Source organism: Acanthochromis polyacanthus, chromosome 19 (assembly GCF_021347895.1).
Source record: "Acanthochromis polyacanthus isolate Apoly-LR-REF ecotype Palm Island chromosome 19, KAUST_Apoly_ChrSc, whole genome shotgun sequence".
Classification (NCBI taxonomy): domain Eukaryota; kingdom Metazoa; phylum Chordata; class Actinopteri; family Pomacentridae; genus Acanthochromis; species Acanthochromis polyacanthus.
In genome coordinates, this window is record NC_067131.1 from 2,339,608 (window position 1) to 2,360,514 (window position 20,907).

General features: G+C 38.9%; 1 protein-coding gene across 1 annotated transcript in view; it reads right to left on the bottom strand.

Annotated features, from left to right (window-relative positions):
* The window catches only part of tanc2b (tetratricopeptide repeat, ankyrin repeat and coiled-coil containing 2b), a 157,492-nt gene extending 141,668 nt beyond the window's left edge, over positions 1-15,824 (bottom strand). The window contains 1 exon segment of the mRNA XM_051939743.1: positions 15,721-15,824. The gene's annotated coding sequence lies outside the window, so the exon portion shown is untranslated.
* Between the last annotated feature and the right edge of the window lie 5,083 nt (positions 15,825-20,907).

Sequence of the window (20,907 nt, forward strand, 5' to 3'; positions counted from 1 at the left end):
TCAACATAAATGTTCAGTAAGTACAATCTGAATCTTTTTATTGGGGTGTCTGGTTGTTTAAAACATCATGAGCTTTTGTTTGCATTTTTGTTTTTGGTTCTCTTGGACAAAAGAGATGAGGCAGCGGAATTCATGGCAACCTCAGGTATATCTTAGGGATAGGCCGATCGTCGTGAACGACATCCGACATTTTTCCCCGTTATCGGTGATTTTGTTGACCGGTTATTGATAAATTACATGTGCTTCTTTTTTTTCCCCACCAAAAAATGTTTAAAGATTTCCCAAAAACTTTGAAAATGTGGACATCAGAAGTTTCACTGTGAAAATATATTTTTTTTCCCCTTTTTTAATTTGACCCGCAGGACAACATGAGGGTTAATATAAAGTAGTCAACAGGCTTACTACAGTATCTTTAGAAATAACTTTCAATTTTACCCAGTTGTACATATAATATTGAGGAGAATCTTTCTCTAAAAATGCCATGAGGTGTTTGGCTATGTTGATTTTACGCCTGAAAACAGCAAAAATGTCAACTATGGTACAAAAAGTCTCGCAATTATATACTGACCCACCAATAATCAGCATTGATACCGCCCCTAAAAATAACAGTCAATCAGTGTATTTGTGTGATGTGTAGAGAACAGAAAAAGTCATATAACTGTCCAATTAAAGCACACTGTCGACCAGGACCAGAATTAAATACGCTTATAGTTCACTGAAGACGTGGAGAGAAGTTATTTGAACATCGTGCTCGGTTTTCCTGCCCTCACCGAGACTCTGGGAAAAGACGTTTCAGTCTGTCACATTTCTGGAGCCTGAAGGACTTAAAGGAGGTCATTCAGTGAAGGCGCATGACAAGGGTGGCGTGTGCATCGAGTGGCTCCGCTGAACCGTAATGATGGGCCCATAAGTGCCTCCCACACTCCACCAGATAGCCGAGTGCCAGCGCTGACACTTTGGGCACATCATCTCGCAGCAGTCTGCCTACACTCTGAACTGTCTTTGACCTTCAGCACATTTTTTCGGCTTTGCCGCGGCGTCGTCGCCATGGCTACCCGGCGACGGGGGTCACAGGTGTGCGGCTGATGGGGTCGGCAGCTTCGAGGGCTCGCGTCGCCCACCCGATCGACTCCGGTTATATCGTCTCTGACCCCTTTAGTCCGGCTTGTCCTGTTGTGTGGCGTTCAGGGAGCAGCTGATGAGGCCCTGCTAAAGGAAGCCGGGACCACTCATGTCACCGCTAATGAAACCTTCACAGCCCGGCTCCGTTCTCAGTTGAGCAACAGACTTTCTAAAATGATAATGAGCTTTCTGAGAGGGGGAAACGCACAAGACAATCCTCAGAGGAAGGAGAGCAAGTGAAGAGCCAAAAAAATAAATGAATAAATAAAACAGCACTTTCTGACATGTTGGTAAACACTTTATCTGTGGAGCTGTGATGAGGAAAACAGATTACGCCCGTGCATACATCTGCATAAGAAGGCGTCCCGTAGTTAGAAGACACTCTTGATGCAGCAACTTCGCCCCGGCAGGCAGTTTTGTAGTGGCTGCTCGGTCAACGCCGCACAAAAGGCACCTTAGAATGTCAACAGCTGAAGGAAGGAAGAAAAATGACGAGTTATAGAGAAGCTAAAGAAGGTCGCAGACATCAGACTGTTGTTCTCGGTAACCAAAGGTCAACGCTCCTCGCGGCAGCTGAGCGACGGATTGATTCACGGATTCATTTGTGTGCCGTGCTGGCTACAGTCTGGGTTTATACAGCGGCTCAATGTTCACATTTAAAGTGAATTCAGACATACGGAGGTTAGTACTACACACAGAGAGAAAAAAGGAGTTTACAATAGTCAGCAGAAAATCCCTAATGAACAGAAAATGGGCAGAGCTGAAATGATTGGCCGATTAGCTGCTACTAGTCCAACAACTGATTAATCGTTTAAGTCATTTTCGTGCGTGAAAACTGCAAATAATATTGGCATTTGCTCTAGTTGTATCATTGGAAAGTGACTTATAATTTCACTCAAGTCATCTGATTTTCAGAACAACTTCTGCTGGACAATCTCCAATTCACCTGAACATTTCAAGGCATAAATATGGAAGCTTCTCAGAATATTTGTAAAAATTTAGCTTGATATATGCAGTACTTTTTGAGATTAATTCTGTTTTTAAATTGCTTGTTGTGCAGCATAATATTCACCCATTTTTCAAACTGATGTCCCAGGAACTACTAAAGATAATTTTCAGTTATTTCTCATGATCTCATTGATTCTGAATCTGCAATATTGGACAAGTACATAAAAAAAATCTCTAGTTAAAAGGGAGTAGAAATATGAAAAAGGGAATAAAGTCATCTGGAAAAGTCCCATTTTCAAATTCCAATTTTCAAAGAAACTATATATACTATATTTTTTATTACATTTTATTATATTTTTCTGTGCTTCTATTTTTTAATATATTTTTATATTTTTCCTAGATTTTAACTGCATTTTTACTATCATATTTTTTATGTTTACTATATTTTACTGTACTACTATATTTTTCATTGTATTACTATATTTTTTCTATATTTGTACTGTATTTTTCCTATATTTTTCCTGTATTTTTATAGTATTTTTACTGTATTTTTCTATATTTTTCCTGTATTTTTATAGTATTTTTTTACTGTATTTTTCCTATATTTTTCTTATAATTTTATAAACCCTTGTGCAGTTATGTTAGCACATGAATAAAACTGAGTTTTGTGTTTTTTTATCATTATTTTTTTGGCCTTTTCTAGGCTTTATTTGACAGGAGAGAGAGAGATAGACAGGAAATGGGGAGAAGAGTTGGGGGCAGATATGCAGCAATAGGCCGTGGGCGGGAATCGAACCCGGGCTGCCGCGTTGGAGACCAGCCCCTATACATGGTTCACCTGCTTAACCCCAATAAAACTGAGTTTTAATGGGAAACATGAAATTGTCTGGATGACCACAAACTTTTGAACAGTGGTGTGTTTACAATGTCAGCCGATATATTAATATCAGAATTTATTGCTCCGTAAAATCAGAAACAGCCCCAAAAATCCGGTATAAGTCAGACTCTAACCAAAACTACAGCCTAAAATATTCACAGTATTTGGTTCCACAGCCACAGCAACCTTGACATTTTCCAATCTGTTATGAATGGAGCCGGTGAAGGGCCACATATGACATCCCTCTGCAGGAGGACGATGTTCCCGCATGTTAACAGGACCTGCTTCACTGAAATCACTCCATTCATTTTTTTCCCCTGGTGCATTCTACAGGAAGGAAGGGCACATTCTGTGGAGCAGTAGGTGCCAATCTGTCGCTCTGTGGAGATCAGCCAGGATCTGCTCATGTTAAGCTGCCGCCGCCCCTCCTGCAGCCTCTTACATCCATCTGATAATATTCTACAGGGCCAGACCATTTATTCCTACGCAGTCAATGCAGCCGCTAATATTTACTGGATATTCAACGGCTTCCTTTGCATTTAAGTAGCAATATATATGTAAATGTGCAGCATCTGCATATACATTTTATCCAATGCATTTATTAGATCTTAAAGTACACCGACTACTCAGCAGATAAAATCATAAGTACACACGCAAACACAAAAATGAACTAAATAATGGATGAAAGCGTTATGCAAATTGTCCGCAAACTAGATCTGGACATAAGTGTTGATTCTGAGATCAGAGTCTGAGTAAAGGAGACTAGACTATAATATTAGTCCATCACAAAATACACCAGAAGATGGTCCAGCTGCACAACATCTGTCTTTTTAACCCATCAGCATGGAGAGAAGGGGTGTCAAACATGCGGCCGAGGGCTGGGCGATATGGCCAAAAAATAAAACCTCGATTTTTTTAGTCAGTTTGGACGATGACGATTTTAATCGATTTTGTTGTTTCTTTGCGGTCTGTTTGCTATGGCTAGCACTAGCCATAGCAAACAGACCGTTCCGCCCCGTAACGTGCGACGGGGGGGCTTGTGGCAGAGACGGCCCGAATATTCGGATCCATTCATCTGGTCTCCTGGGTCCAGATTTTGCCTTCGCTTTGTCTTCAGTTAAACTGAAGAATTCCCAAACAGCAGAGGTCTTCAGCATCTTGTCTTGTGTTTATGCAACGAAGTGAAGCGTGACGTCAGAGTCGGCAGCAACCCGGACATTCGGGTGGTGGTAACAAACACGAATGGATGAGTCGAAGTGGGCCGAATGCGCAGGGAAGAGACGAGCTCCGAATATTCCTATTTTCTTCTGGGGGGAGGAAGGGGTGATCACATAGACATGTGCTGAATGTAGACCTGAATTAGAATGACTTTGACACCTCTGATGTAGAGGAATACTTTGCATTTATTGCTGTTTAACGAGGCCAAATGTCATGACGTTACACTTGGTTTTCTATTTTAATGTAGAAAAAAAGCTGAGGAGTAAGTATACAATAAATACTCCAAGATGCTTTAAATTAACTCAAACCGAATATGTAAAAGTCACAGCTATGAGACAAAGACTTCACTTGAAACTATCCAGCGCCGGCGGGCTTTTATCTGCAGCTTAAGACTGACAATGAGTGCATTTACACTGCATTAGGCCGGGCTGTTGTGTCACTCCTTTTTTGCTTCGTGCCTTCGAGCTCAAAGCATGTTTGCTGATCTGATGATCTCTAATTAGATTTCTCAGCCATTGTGGAAAATGAGCCATCAATTAGAGAGCTGTAATTAGGGGGACCGATTTGATTCCTGTCAAGCACCTGCTGCCTTCAGACTCGTCAAGTTACTGGAACTGGAGGGAAACATGGCGGCGTCTGAGCCAGAAGACGAAATGGAAGGGATGACTACTGCAGAATCATGTCATGTTAGAAGAAAATCTAATTAGGCTTTTAGCTGTTTTTAACCCTCCTTGTCGTGCTGCGGGTCAAAGTGACCCGTTTTAAAGTCTGAAAATGTGAGAAAAACTGTATTTTCACAGTAGAACTTCTGATGTCCACATTTTCAAGATTTTTGGGAAATCTTTGAACATTTTTTGGTGTAAAAAAGGAAACGTTAAACAGAACACGAAAAAAATCAACCAAAATCCAGAGAATTTCACTTGATGCCGGTTGATTTTTTTGTGTGAATGTTCTTAAAGAAAATATTAGAAGTTTCACTGATATATATGTAATCACTTTACATATTTTTAGGATTTTTTTGGAAGATTTTTACTAACTTTTTGAAAAATATTTACAAGAATTTTCTTGCCAAATTAGGGGAATTTTTTTGCGTCGTTTTGTGTGATTTTTTTCTCAGGTTTTTGCCATTTCTTCATGTTGTTGTCGCTTTGTACGCATTTTTTTGTCATTTTGGGTCTCTTTTTTGTAACATTTTGTCTTGTTTGTCGGGGTTTTTTTTCTCTTGTTGGACTGTGGTTGATTTTTTTGTGAATGTTTTTAAAGAAACATTTTTTCCACCAATAAATGCTCAGAAATTTCTCAAAAATGTTGAAAATGTGGACTTCAGAAGTTTCACTGTGAAACTTTAAAACGGTTCAATTTTGACCCGCAGGACGACATGAGAGTTAACAGCCACACTTGGCGCATCGTGTCGGAGTTTAAAGTGTCGTGTCGGTGGTCTCACACGCTCATGCAGCCCTCCTCGTGTGACGGTCACGCTTTCAATGTGCTATCACATGTTATCAATCTAATACTCTGTGAATATCGTACTGAAGTTTGCCAGAAAAATCGCAATTACACATTTTCCTCCAAGTCCTTCAGGCCTCGTCTCGGTCCGAAGCAGACCGGGGTGGAAGGACCGTTTGAGGACATGCACGACTACAGCACAAGCTAAACTATTATCAAATCTATCCGCTGATCTTGAGCCGTTATGAAAGGATATACAACATACAGCCGTTATTTATACAAGACTGCACTCATGCGTGGCCTGCACTGATGTGTGACCGCAAGATGGTCACGCATGAGCGCTGGAATTCTGCCCGAGTCAACAAAAAAGGTGAAAACGAGACAAAACGGAGATGTGTGAGCTGAAAGAGGAGGACTACAAGCAGCTATCTTACACAAAGTGGCTAGAAAACTTCCGATTTCGACCCATTTCTGAGTCTAACACTGACAATACTACAATCAGCACAAGGGGCGAGAAACAACACAGACCTTGCATAACTGGCTGTCAGTCTCTGGAGATTTGATTTCCCCACACGTGTGTCTTGTGATGATGATGATGCAGGATGACAATCACTAAAACTGTGTATTCAGTGAGCTGTCAGTCCACATGACTTCATGCTTGCAGCTCTTGGGTTTGCTTGTGTAAAGTGGGTGGGAGCGTGAACCTGACCGCGGTTTAAACTTAGTTTTCATCCACGCTTTGGACCACGTGAGCCGAAAAACAGTCGCGACAACGTGTCTTATAAGACGAGACATTGAAGCAGTGGTCTTAGTGCAGGGGAGTCAAACTCATCATGGTTCAGGTTCAGCATTCAGCCCAGTCTGATGGCAAGTGGGCCGGACCAGTAAAATCACAGAAGATTAGCCTATAAATAACCACAGCTCCATATATTTCCTTTGTTTTAGTGCAAAACAGTACATTATGAAAATATTCACATTGAAGGAATTATCTTTCTACAAAACATCTTGAACAACCTGAAATTTCTTGAGATAAATATCTGCAACATTCAGCCTCACTTTATCATTTCCTCATTACAACTTCCAGATCAGAGTGTCCACAAAGGAACACAATATTTAGTCACCCCGGGACTGAATAATAGTATTTTACTCTTGAGGTCAGACAAAAAAAACCAAACAACAAAAACAGGATAAAACATTAAAAGAATGAGATACAAAATGACACAAAAAAAATGAGACAAACAATATAAAACCAAAAAAGAGACATGAGACAAAAAAACTTGCAAAGCAACAAAAATAATAATACAAATGACACAAGACCACAAATGATAAATGACAAACCTGTAGACAAACAGAAGACAGAGACAAAAGGGAAACACAAAACGACAAAAGCCAGAAGAAAACAACAAAAACACCACAAAATATTACAAAAACACAAAATGACAAAAAATGAGAAACGACACGAAATAAAACAAAAAAGACAAAAATAAGACAATAAAACTTAGAAAGCGACAAAAAAACGAGAAAACATAACACAGATGACAAACAAGAAACAAAACGACAAAACTGTAGACAAAGCGAGACAAAAAACACAACACAAACGATACATAAAACAACAAATAAAGCAAAACACAAAATGACAAAAAGGCAAGCGAGACAAAAACGAAACACAAAAGGACAAAAACATGAGACGAGCGACAAAAAACAAAAAACGACAGAAATGAAGAAGACATTACAAAAATGAGACACAAAACAACAAAAACAGACAATGAACAATCTAGTATTTGACTTTATGATCCAAACAACTTGTCTTGGTCTAGAAACTATTTTAAATTTATAGTTTTACTAATTTACAATCTGCAGTTAATGTCTTCTCTGTAATTTTTACACTTTGAGGGCCGGATTGGACCCTCTGGAGGACCACTTTTGGCCCACGGGCCTCATGTTGGACACCCCTGTCTTAGGAGCTTCACATATTAGCTATCATCATGTAGCATTTTCAGGCCCGTCTCTGTGCCTATTAGTCCCCCAACCTTTCAATCCCATTTCTCATTTTCTAATCAGCCAATGCCATAAACCGTAAATGCAGAGTCATTCTGTTGACTTTGCTTCAAGTCTAGATCCACTTCCACCTCCGGATGGGAGCAAGAATCACAGCGGCAGTCAGAATTTTTACCAAAAACACCACAAAAATGAAACAAACTCCTCCACACGCCTCCGGTTTTAGCTCATGTGGCAGCGAGAGATAAACACAGTAACATGTGAGAGCATGAGATGACGTTTTCCAGCTTACTTTTTGCTGCTCCGTCACAAAGAAAGCTCTACATTGCGGTTAAAATCTGCTCCGTGCCCTCGCCAAAGACTCCTGTGTGTATTTTTGTTGAAATAGCCTAAATTTTAACGTTCACATCTGGAATTGCATCTAATTAATACAGAGAGGTTTGGACTGAGAAGAACGAAGTTAACAAAGACTCAGCTATTAATGATGGCGCCTTGGTTTGTCATTTTGTGTCTCAGTTTTGTCGTTTTCCGTCTCAGTTTTGTCGTTTCATGCTTAGTTTTTGTCATTTTGTGTTTCAGTTTTGTCATTTTTGTGTGTCGTTTTTGTCGTTTCGTGTCTCAGGCCCCGTTTACACGAGGACGCTTGCAGGTAAAAACGTCAAAATATTTCAACAAAACACCGCCTATCGTTTATACGAGGACGGCGTTTTGGGGGCTTAAAAACACAAAAATTTGAAACCGGCCTCCAGAGTGGAAAAGTTGAAAACTCTCCGCCGTTACGTTTCCGTCTAAACAGCAAAACGCAAAACTTTGCCGGAAAAAAAAACTTTGGCAGAGATCTGACCACGTCGCGTACATGATTACGTCACATACGTGCGCCGGTGCTTTGTTTGCTGGCCGGTACAAGGACGTAAACAAAGATGTGCGATTATTTCCATCCTTCGTACCTTCAAGAAACTCTGGCAGCTCTATGTACACTACAGGAGTCGTACCAACAAACGTACAGAATCTGGACAGATTCCATTCATAAACATTTACCTGCGGCGGAGATCCGAAAAGGGAGATAGTACGCATGTGCGTAGACATGGCGGAGTTTTATCACAGTGCCACCTAGCTGCCTGGCATGCATATCCAATCGAATTCCGCACACACTATAGAATCACCGTATATACGTAGATTTCCTTCAAACCGCTCGTCTAAACGTGAAATAAAAAGTGAAGACAAGACGCCACTGTTAAGATGGTCCTCGTATAAACGTAGCCTCAGTTTTGTCATTTATGTCTTGTCATTTCGTGTCTTGCTTTTGTCGTTTTCTGTCTCGCTTTTGTCGTTTTGTTGTCTTGTTTGTTTTCTGTCTCGTTTCGTCTTTTTGTGGTCTCGTTTTTGTCATTTTGTGTCTCGTTTTTGTCATTTGTGTCTTGTTTGTTGTTTCTGTCTCGTTCGCATCATTTTTCTGTCTCGCACTTCCTGAGCCGCCGCAATGGTGACAAATAAAAGCCCATAATTGCATCTAATTAATCACAGAGAGGTCTGGGACTGAGAAGAACGAAGACTCAACTATTAACGATGGCGTCTGAGGACAACACGATGTCGCCTCCCTGAGAGATAACGTCATCCTCCTCCACAGATTCCTAAAATCCTGCCTCGTTGCAATCAGAGCGGCTTATCTGTGTTATTCAATTTAAAAACTGCCATTCACCAGCTTAGCGACTTGGGGTTCAAACAGTTTCTTCAGTGCCGATCAAGGGACAGCAGCCTCATCTGTTGTCTTCAGATTAGCGGTCCGTTCCCCCTCGGAGCGCGGCGTTCCCGGAGCCAGAAGCTGCCTTGTAACGGCATCAAACACGGAGGACGACCGTTCTTATCTCGCCGTCTCCCATCTGAACCCAGGACCAATTTCAGCAGCCACACAGCAGAGCTCCTTTCAGGGTGACCAGTCCTTCCTTTGAGCCGAGTGTTTCTCAGCAGGAAGGGATGTGGGTCTACAGCGCTCAGAAGTAGTTTGGATTGTGTTGTTTTTATTCAGCGAGATAATCCTGACATGTTTCTTTTTTGGCAATATATCGAATTTTATATGGTAAATAAACTAATCTGTGTCCAAGAAATCACTTCCCACTAAGTTACCCAATCTGAAAACAGATCACATGATCTGCTCCCCGATTTTGTGTCTCGGTTTTGTTGCTTTGTGTCTCGTTTTCGTCATTTTGTGTCTCTGTTTTGCCACTTTGTGTCTCGTTTTGTAGTTTTCTGTCTTGATTTGTCATTTTGTGTCCAGCATTGTAGTTTCACGTCTCGTTTTTGTCATCTTGTGTCTCGGTTTTGCCGTTTTGTGTCTTATTTTTGTCATTTTGTGTCCAGCCATTGTCGTTTCATGTCTCGTTTTGTCATCTTGTGTCTCGTTTTTGCCGTTTTGTGTCTTATTTTGTCATTTGTGTCTAGTGTTGTTCGTTTCATGTCTCGTTTTTGTCATTTTGTGTCTCGGTTTTGTCGTTTTGTGTCTTATTTTTGTTATTTGTGTCCAGCCATTGTCGTTTCATGTCTCGTTTTGTCATTTTGTGTCTCAGTTTTGTCGCTTTGTGTCTTATTTTTGTCATTTGTGTCCAGCCATTGTCGTTTCATGTCTCGTTTTTGTCATCTTGTGTCTCTGTTTTGCCGTTTTGTGTCTTATTTTTGTCATTTTTTGTCTAGGTGTTTCGTTTCATGTCTCGTTTTTGTCATCTTGTGTCTCGGTTTTGTCGTTTTGTGTCTTATTTTTGTCATTTTGTGTCCAGTCATTGTCGTTTCAATGTCTCGTTTTTGTCATCTTGTGTCTCGTTTTTGCCGTTTGTGTCTTATTTTTGTCATTTTGTGTCTAGGGTGTTGTCATTTCATGTCTCGTTTTTGTCATCTTGTGTCTCGGTTTGTCGTTTGTGTCTTATTTTTGTCATTTTGTGTCCAGCCATTGTCGTTCATGTCTCGTTTTGTCATTTGTGTCTTGGTTTGTCGTTTTGTGTCTTTATTTTTGTTATTTTGTGTCCAGCCCATTGTCGTTTCATGTCTCGTTTTGTCATCTTGTGTCTCTGTTTTGCCGTTTTGGGTCTTATTTTGTCATTTTTGTCATAGGTGTTGTCGTTTCATGTCTCGTTTTTGTCATCTTGTGTCTCGGTTTGTCGTTTTGTGTCTTATTTTGTCATTTTGTGTCCCAGTCATTGTCGTTTTCATGTCTCGTTTTTGTCATCTTGTGTCTCGTTTTTTGCCGTTTGTGTCTTATTTTTGTCATTTTGTGTCTAGGTGGTTGTCATTTCATGTCTCGTTTTTGTCATCTTGTGTCTCGGTTTTGTCGTTTTGTGTCTTATTTTTGTCATTTTGTGTCCAGCCATTGTCGTTTCATGTCTCGTTTTTGTCATTTTGTTCTCGGTTTTGTCGTTTTGTGTCTTATTTTTGTTATTTTGTGTCCAGCCATTGTTCGTTTCATGTCTCGTTTTTGTCATTTTGTGTCTCATTTTGTCGCTTTGTGTCTTATTTTTGTCATTTTGTGTCCAGCCATTGTCGTTTCATGTCTCGTTTTTGTCATCTTGTGTCTCGGTTTTGTCGTTTGTGTCTTATTTTTGTCATTTTGTGTCCAGCCATTGTCGTTTCATGTCTCGTTTTTGTCATCTTGTGTCCTCGGTTTTGGCGTTTTGTGTCTTATTTTTGTTATTTTGTGTCTAGCCATTGTCGTTTCATGTCTCGTTTTGTCATGTTGTGTCTCGGTTTTTGCCGTTTTCTGTATCATTTTGTCATTTTGTATCTCAGTTTTAATAACAAATGAGTGGCTATCACTAAAATGTCAACTAAATAACCGTCCCAGTTGAATACCAACCACCTTCTAATGACTAAACAATCATAAAATGGGATGTGGTTACAGCGCCCCCTGTCTGTCATCACACTGATAAGGTCAGGGTCCTTCTGTGTCTTTAAAAGTGATGGAGCGCTTATTAAAAACCCCAAACAGATATGCGCTGGCACGTCTTAAATAAGGGAAATTATGTTTTAAATGGTAATGTGTCGATGCAGGCATGCTTTCTTTTAAAGTGTGCACGTTATGGCGCCACAAACTGGAAGAAACTGCAGGAATATAGCTGTTGCAGTTGAGGAGACAGATGCAGAAGCGGCAACTTGTACCGGGGATGAGCGCATTCCTGCAAATGACAGCAGCAGATATGAAACACTGGAGGATGCATCCAGTCACTGCTTGGTCTCCTCTGCACTTACACACAAACACATGAAGTAGTCCAACGGGCCCAAAAATCTCCAGTATCGGTACCACTCAAGGTGACCACTTTCTTTTTGAATTTTTAACACATCTATGTGTCTCTAGTTTGCATTTGATACGATAGCTGTTCCAGACTCACAGCTTAACAAATGTTTCACTGGTTTAATGGACACAACGAGAGGGGTCTGAGCCCAAAGTCGAATTCGATAGGATTAATTCATCATGATGAAAAAATAGGAAGTACCACACATCATCCTGTGTTAATAACTTTACAACACAGAACAATACGACAAACCAACTGGAGACAAGAAAGATTCACTGCAATGGTAAACAAGATAATCTGTGACAAAACAAGAAACAAAGACAAACCAAGCACAAAACGACAAAAATGAGACACAAAAACGACAACGCAAGACACAAAACGACAAAGCAAGACCATGAATTGACAAAAACAAGACACAAAATGACAGAAACGAGACACAAAATAAAACACGACAAAAAAGAAAAAAACAAGACACAAAACAACAGAAATGAGACACAAAATGATAAAAATAGACACAAAATTACCAAGCAAGACACAAAACGACAAATGAGAAAAAAACGAGACAACAAAACCACAAAACGAGACACAAAACCACAAAAACGAGACACAAAATGACAAGCAAGATACAAAACGCTAAAGCAAAACATGAATTGACAAAAACAAGACACAAAATGACAGAAATGAGACACAGGAATGCTAAAAATGACACACAAATTACAAAGCAAGACACAAAACGACAAACGAGAAAAAATAAAACGAGACACAAAACCACAAAAACGAGACACAAAACCACAAAAAACGAGACACAAAACCGCAAAAACGAAAGACAAATTAACCAAAAACAAGACACAAAATAGCATCTTAATATTATATTATCCCCAACATACATTTAGTACCACTTAGCTTTGGCCACCTGAGGTGGTTCCAAACATCTGGTTAGGTCCATGGGACTAAAGGCAGAGCGGAGGTAAGTCTGTCAGACAGGAGGCCTTGCAGCGAAGGACGTCCGTAAATAAATGCTAGGAATTAGTTGACAAGCAGTTCCACAAGTCCTTGATCAATGCAGCTAAAAATGAAGAGATTTAATATTCCAAGTTCAGAAAAATGCAAGTCAGCCGTGAGAAAAATGTCCCATGGATGGCAGTTATAATAAGCAGTCGCTGTACTCGTATGGATTTTTCATAAACGGCTCCATTAAAGTTCGAGGGGATATTTCAGGCTTTACACAAAATTATCCGTCCGACTGGACAAAAGGCCCTTAGAATGCTAATTTTCACAGAGTAATAAAGAGCCTGTCCTGGGGAGATGGTTAAGAGAGTGGAGTTTGTTGAGAGTGCCCCGGCAATAACCTCAAGTTATTAGAATCAAATAAGAGCAACTGTATTTTACAAAATGAGCCGCGCAAAACTATCCCAAGTGTTGCTTTTGGCTGGATTATCCCCACAAATCAAAGGCCCCGTTTCCTCCAATGGTACTAAAAAAGATAACACTGTTACACTACCAGAACAAAGGCAAATATTCACACCTGTGGATGAAATTTAGAGCTTTTTTAATACCTTGTAGGGCTCTCCAGATACCCTTGAATGATTTGGCACTCCACATGGGCACCAAAAAAATATTGTTTACTTGTCTCAAAAAAATCCAAAAGTTCTGCAAAAAAATTCCCCAAATTTCTCACAATTTACAGAACCTTCAGGAAGAAAAATTCCAATAATTTCTTTAAAATGTTATTTTGAAAAAAAAAATCCCACAATTTGGCAAGAAATTCTGGAAATATCCTTTAAAAAATGAGTAAAAAATCTCACAAAAAATCTAAAAATATCTGAAGTGATTGCATATATATCAGTAAAAGTTCTGTTTTCTTTAGAACATTCACAAAAAAAAAAATCAACCACAATCAAATGAAATTCACCAGATTTGGTAAATTTTTCGTGAATGTTCTTAAAGAAACATTTTTTAAATATTTTTTTTCCATAAAAAAAAGTTTAAAGATTTCCCAAAATGTTGGAAATGTGGACATCAGAAGTTTCACTGTGAAAATATGTATATATAATTTTTCCACATTTTTAAACTTTAAAACGCGGTCAATTTTGACCTGCAAGACGTCACGAAGAGTAAATACGACAACAAGCAAAAACGCGAAACCGCTAAAAGTGGCTCGGCAGCGGGAATCTCTAACTGTGAAAACAAGCTGCAGGATCTGATGTGTATGCATCTGCAGCAAATGAACATTGTGCCTTTATTACAGCTCTGATGGCACGGCACGGGAGGTGATCATTAACCAGCGGGGCTTCTAGCTGCCAGATGAAGGAAGGAACAGCAATGTAGCGAAACAAACCTTCCAGCGACAAAATAATGGTGAAACCTACACCAGGCAGGTGGTAGGAAGCTGGAGAGCTGATGTGAAGAGAGCCGGCTGAGCTGAAGGCTGACACAAGGCGAAACAATCAGATATTCCCTGTTGTGAACGCAGAAAGGAAACACAAATCTTCAGCGCAGCATACCATGGCATGACCCAAAGCATGCTGTAAGAACCAGAGAAAACTGGTGTTGAGCTTTGCCAACAGGAGGTGAAGCTTTTGGAGCAGAACTGGGGTTGAATCTACAGAACTGTTCTCGAGTTTCAGTCACTTTAAGCGCTTTTCAGCATGCGTACAAATACCAAATTGCATTGCTGAAATATGTAGCGGGTCGAGAGAATTGATGCAGGTAACTGACACAGCGTTCACTTGTTGTCATGGTTACAGTGAAACCGTGCCGGCCGCCATATCTGGCAATGGGAAATCCTTAAAGCCGTGGATCCAGGTTATAAGCCGCATCAATGCCAAAATCTAATGAAGTGGTCCTTGTGTCATTTCTGACCTTCCCTGAAAATTTCGTCCAAATCCAGTGGTCCGTTTTAGAGTAATGTTGAACACGGACAGACAGACAACGTACGCCGATCGTCACATAAGTCCGCCGTGTTCCTTGGCGGAGTTATTAAACAAGAATCAATAATCATTTTACAATCGAATCGCATCCTCTGAATGGTAATCATTATCGAATCGTGAGGTGCCCAAAGATTCCCACCCCTAGTCTTAAGTAGAGACAGATCGATTATCGACCCAGCCGATTATCCTGGTCGATATTTAACACCATTCCAGTTATCGATATTGGTGAATTATAGACCAATTCTTGATAAATTAAAGGGACTATGACGGCTCTATGGTCTCAGAAATGTCTCTCAAGCACCAAAAACTGAACAAGAAACACAAACAAGGAAATTAGCTCCTCTCACAGTGGCTAAGGCTATGCTAACTGCTAACAGCTTAGCGGCTACGGTAGAAGGGAGCCACAGATTAACACAAAACAGAGTCTGGAAAACAATGAATAATAATGCTTCAAGATCTGGATCTTAGTGGGAAATAAACGCGATAAAACAAAACAGTAAGAGATAAACTGATCAATCTCAATCAATGCCACATAAACAGAGGAGTGTCCGAATTTAATCGCTAATATTTCTATTTTACATGAGTTATAGCTATTAATGAAGAAGCCTAGTTAGGAGTGACAGGTTCTCTAAAGTTTATCGGTTCCAAATATCAGTTATCGGCCTTTCTTGATCACCAATAGTCGATATCACCCTTAAACAAATAGATAAACTTGTCGGTCAGTCCACAGTTTCAAGCGTCTTCAAGAGCTCCAAGTTCATCTTATCAATCCGAACACTTTTCATTTCCTGAGCTGCATGTTTGCGCTTCCTAAAAATACACCCGGAGAACTCATCCAGCACCTCCTGTGTGCTGACAGGCAGATGCGTCATTGTTTGTGGCTGGCATCACAAAACAGACTCACCACTGCTGCGACTCTTGCGGTTGGCCTTCCCCCCGTCAGCAGCATCTTCAAGCTGTTCCTGAACATGACTGCAGCAGATGCCCTGGACTCGACTACAGGAAAATCTGTTGGCGGAAGAAGAGACAATGCACATTAACATTTCTGAGGGGCGTCCAGCTGCCTGACCGATGCCGTTAACGCTGGATATTCATTAGCGAAAAGCATCATCAGGGATATCGGAGAGAATTCTCAAGACAGGAGAGGAAAAAAGTTAAAAAAAAACAAAAAACAGAACCTTCAAAAGGAGTTAATGGGCCAGAAAAGTGAAGTGGTGGGAAATCCCATTCATGTCTTATCTGCGTCATCAAAGAGCGAGATCAAATGCTTCCTTGTAATTAGGAAACAATAGGAGGAAGAACCGGCGGTTAAACTACACCTCCTACAAAAATGAAGAAGCCTGACCTGACGTCTGAACCGTGAGAAGGAATTAATTGATTTATAACTGAGGGGGAACAAAAATATTGTTTCCTGTAGCTGCATGAGTCATTTCTACAACTCAAAGGAGAGAGAGACAGAATGATTAATTAAAAAGTAGAGTTGCAAGAACGCTTTTAAACTCACTTCCAGCCATTTCGATGGCTTTAAGGGATTTTTTTAAGAACAGAAAGTCTAAATTCTCTGATATTAGCTTCTTAAATTTGAATATTTTCTGGTTTCTTTCTTATTCTGTGACATTAAAGTGAATATCTTTGGAGTTGTGTAAAACAAAAGACACTTAAGGACGTTTCCGTGGGCTTTGATCAACATTTTTCTAAGTTCATACGTTAAATAATTAACTGATTAATCAACAAAGACAATAATTCCTCACTATAGTCTTATAAAAACCCTCCTACAGCCAATTTGGCACAAATAAAGCAAAGCGAGGTTCACCTCTAGAGGGTGAAGATCAGCTTCAAGGTTTGAGAGCAGTGTCCAGCATACACAGCAGCATCTGGGACGGAAATTTGGCAGCAATGATACAGTAGATAAACTATATCTGCGTATATTTTACTTTAAAAACTACATCTAGTGGAGGTTGGAGTGTCATGACAAAGAACAACGTATTACAGAGACTGCAGCTCCATAAAAAGCACAAAAAGAACCACGATACATGTAGAATTTGCAGGGGATGTTTTCAAATTTACCACTGGAATATTTGTAAAAATGGACATTTGTGAATATTATGCAGCTTTTCTCTGTAAACATGTAAATTAATATTCTTTTTTTTCTGCAATTTTACCAGATAATTGCTGTGATTTAACAAAAACATGAAAAATGTGTCACAGTTCAAGAAATTGACCACTTTTAAATCCTGAATTTACATATTTTTATTTTTACATAACTGCAAATATGTGTCAACACAGTATTGTTCCTTTTGATATATTTTGAATATGCAAAGTTTTGAATATGAGCAACTTCAGTCAAGGTATTTCTAAAAAAAAAGTATGAATTTATGGATATTTAACATGAATGGATCCCACATGCTCATTTTCAAATTATATTTCTTCAAACAAATGACGGCCTTGTTGCATTAAATTCAACGGTGGTGAGTGGGTTTTGTTTTTGAGTACATAAATGAAGACATTTGCACCATAAACTAATGTAAAAATGCACAAATCGGTGCATGAAAGTTTACCAAAATGGAGGAAATGAAGTAAAGTCCAAATTAAATATTCACCTGAGTCAGAAGCAGTGGAGGAAGTGAAGTGATGGATGTAAAGATGAACAGATCCCACACAGGAAGACTCCTAACTGTTCTTCTGTCACTTTAATCCAAGAGTCAACACTTGTCTAAAGCATGGCCTCTCCTTAACCTGCAGTGTGTATTAATGTACCGCTGACATGTCTGCTATTTAAACCTGATCTCTCCTTAAACCTAACCAAACACAGGTGGACATATCTCCGCTGTATTCAGCAGCAACAAGAGGCCTCTGTGGTTGTCCGGGTCAGGACTCGACGCTCTACAACAGCGACAGATAACTCACTGGCTGCTCTCCAGATTGCATTCTTTTTCCCTTTTTACTCTCGGCATGCGCTGCACCTGCCCTCACAAAGCACACACACGTGTTTGCAGCGTGAATGCAATCAGGAGATGCTACTTTGTCGTAACGAGGCGCCCTGAACTCTGACCGTCCTGCTCATATATCCGTCTGAAAGGAGCTGCCGGATCTGTCTGAGCTCTCAGCAGCTTGTTTATTCTCCACCACATGTGACGTATTCTCAGCTTCGTATAGAGGACTGTAGGTCTGAATGGACAGAGAGGCATTCTCTATTAAATACAGCAAAATGTAACCCATTTAGTAGTAAGAGACGCTCATTATTCTTTGGGATGTTTGATGTTTAATCACATTTTATCACTTATTCCTTTTTGATGCAAAGCACTTTCAGCTGAACTCATTGTGCTTTATATTATTATTACCTATAATTATTAATATTGCATTTCATATGCTATGTATTGAAACATACCAAATGTAATACTCGCAAAGAGAGCAAAACACTCTTTTTAAGTTGAAAGAAAAAATAAGGAAAACATCAAGGAGCAAAGGTGATCAAAAATATATTAGGAAAGTGGAAAAATTACAAATATATATAAAAAAAATAATATCTTGCAATTTTTTGATTTCACATTGTAAAAGAATTTTAAAAAATACAGATTTTTAATGTGGACATTACTTACACTATGGACTTTTTTTAAAAATAGTCAACATGTAAATTATACACTTTTACTATTGTGTTTCTACAATATTTACTATTATGTAAAATTTTACGAAACATGGAAAACTTGGAAAACGTAACATTTTTCAAACCGTAATTTTCCTTAAAAAAGCTGCAAATATTTGTAAAGTAATTATTTTTTGCTGATTTAAACAGTTGAAATAGTGTAGTTTCATGGTTGAATGTTGTTTAAAAAAGACTGTCATTTGTAAAAATATAGATTGGACATAATTTGCAGTTTAACATGTAAATGACATTTTTTTCTTTGTGATTTTACTAGTTACGTCTTTTTGCTGATCTAAACGGTACAAACGGTGTAATTTTATGGTCAAACACTGTAAAAAAAACACATTGTTATCTTTAAAACATAGATTTTTTTGTTTTATGTAGACATCATTTACAGTTTTATCCTGTATTTTCAGGCTTAACATCTAAATTTCTTCTTATATTTTACTAGTTATCTGTAATTTAACAAAACAGGGAAAAATTTGTAAACGAACTAAAATGCGAAACATTTTTTTAATTTTTTACAGTGTGGCTTTCACTATTGCTCTTATTGCCCCTCTCTGCCCTCTCCATCTACCCCTCTCTGACCCCACTTCCACCCCTGACACCCCGACACCCCCTCATGTCTCTGCTGTGAGTCCTGCTAGTAGAAAGCTAGCAGCAGATGTTCTCCATTAGATGGGAGTGACTCAGCAAAGCCCCACAGACAAACTCCAGCTGAGGAGCTGCTGCAGACCCAAACACTAAAAACCTTAAAGAGGAGGACATGGAAAAGCTCTCAGAAAGCGCCTCACCCCTCCCTCAACCCTGCTGAGTCTTTTTTTTTTATTTTTTTCAATCCCCAAAAGACCTTGACAGGGGGTCTGAAGGCTTCCAGGATTACAAAACCGAGAGGAACGCTGAAGAAACAGCAGCGACAGCGAGAAAAAAAACACGATATCAGTCAGTCAGGTGGGATGAAGCTGAGCCGATCTTTACCGTTCAATGTGCTTAACCCTCCTGTTGTCCTCATTTATGGGCAATAAAAAATATTGTTTCCTTGTCTGAAAAAATCCAAAATAAATGAAAAGAAAATTCCCCAAATTTCTGAAAACTTGCAAAACCTTCACGAAGAAAATTCCAATAATTTTTCCTTAAAAGTTTTATTTTAAATAATGTCTCAAATTTGGCAAGAAAATTCTTGCAAATATTTTCAAAAAATGAGTAGAAATCTTCCCAACAAAATTCTAAAAATATCTAAATTGATAAGATATATATCAGTAAAACTTTTAAAAATTTGTTTAAGAACATTCACATAAGAATCAACCAAAATCTAGCAAAATTCGCTGGATTTTGGTTGATTTTTTTGTGAATATTCTTAAACATTTTTTTTTAAAATCTCTGCCAAAAATGTTCAAATATTTCCCAAAAATTATGAAATGTGGACATCAGAAGTTTCACCGTGAAAATATATATTTTCTCACATTTTCAAACTTTAAAACAGTTAAATTCTGACCCACAGGACAACATGAGGGACATGAATTTAAACCATTTTGGCTCAACTAAATCAACATTTTTGTGGACAGATTATCCTGAAATGTGATAAAGTTGAACCTTTGATTCCCTCAGAAACCTCAGATCTGGACAATCTTCACAAAAAGTGTTTGATTTTGAAGCTGTCCACAATAAGTGCCGTCCTACCAGCTGCCAATTTGGAGTTAAGCTCAAGTGTAGATGAAAAAAAAGAACAGAAAAAGAATCTGATTTGAAGCACAACAAAAATACCAGGGAGAGAATGGAGGGGAGCTGCAGCAGCGGCCAGAATGAGAGCAGCTGCCTTCTGGAGACGACTCCAGCTGTGTTTGTTGTCTGTTTTTCGGTGACACTCGAACTGTTCCTCCATTAGCGACTCGTCAGGTTTCTTCCACATGTGTGTGAATATTCCACTTCAAATCAAAGCGCTGATTTTAAAGGCAGGAATGAGACACTGGAGCTGTGTTTTCTGTAATTGCACATCTTTCCAAGAGTACCGGGCACAAAAAATGATTATTTTGATGTGTTTTAACTGTCATTTTGTTCAGCAATTTACTGGGATTTTACGAATTGGGTAATTTACAGATAATAGTAAAATCACAGACGAAAAAACAACAACATTTATTTACATGTTAACACTTAAGTAAACAAACAAGTAAATGTCACATCAAAAGTCAGTATTTTTATCAATTGTAATTTGTTCTTTTACAACATTTGACCATAAAAATAAAATTATTACAACTGTATTTAAGTCAGCAAAAATAAATACAATTATTATTATTACTGTTGAAAAAAACTCATTTAAAAATGTATTTTTTTTTTTAGAAAAATTGTATGTGAATGGCTAAAAAAATGGAATTTATTTCAATTGCTATTTTTTCAATTTCCCATTTTGTTAAACATGTCTAGCAAAATCACAGAAAAAAATATATACAC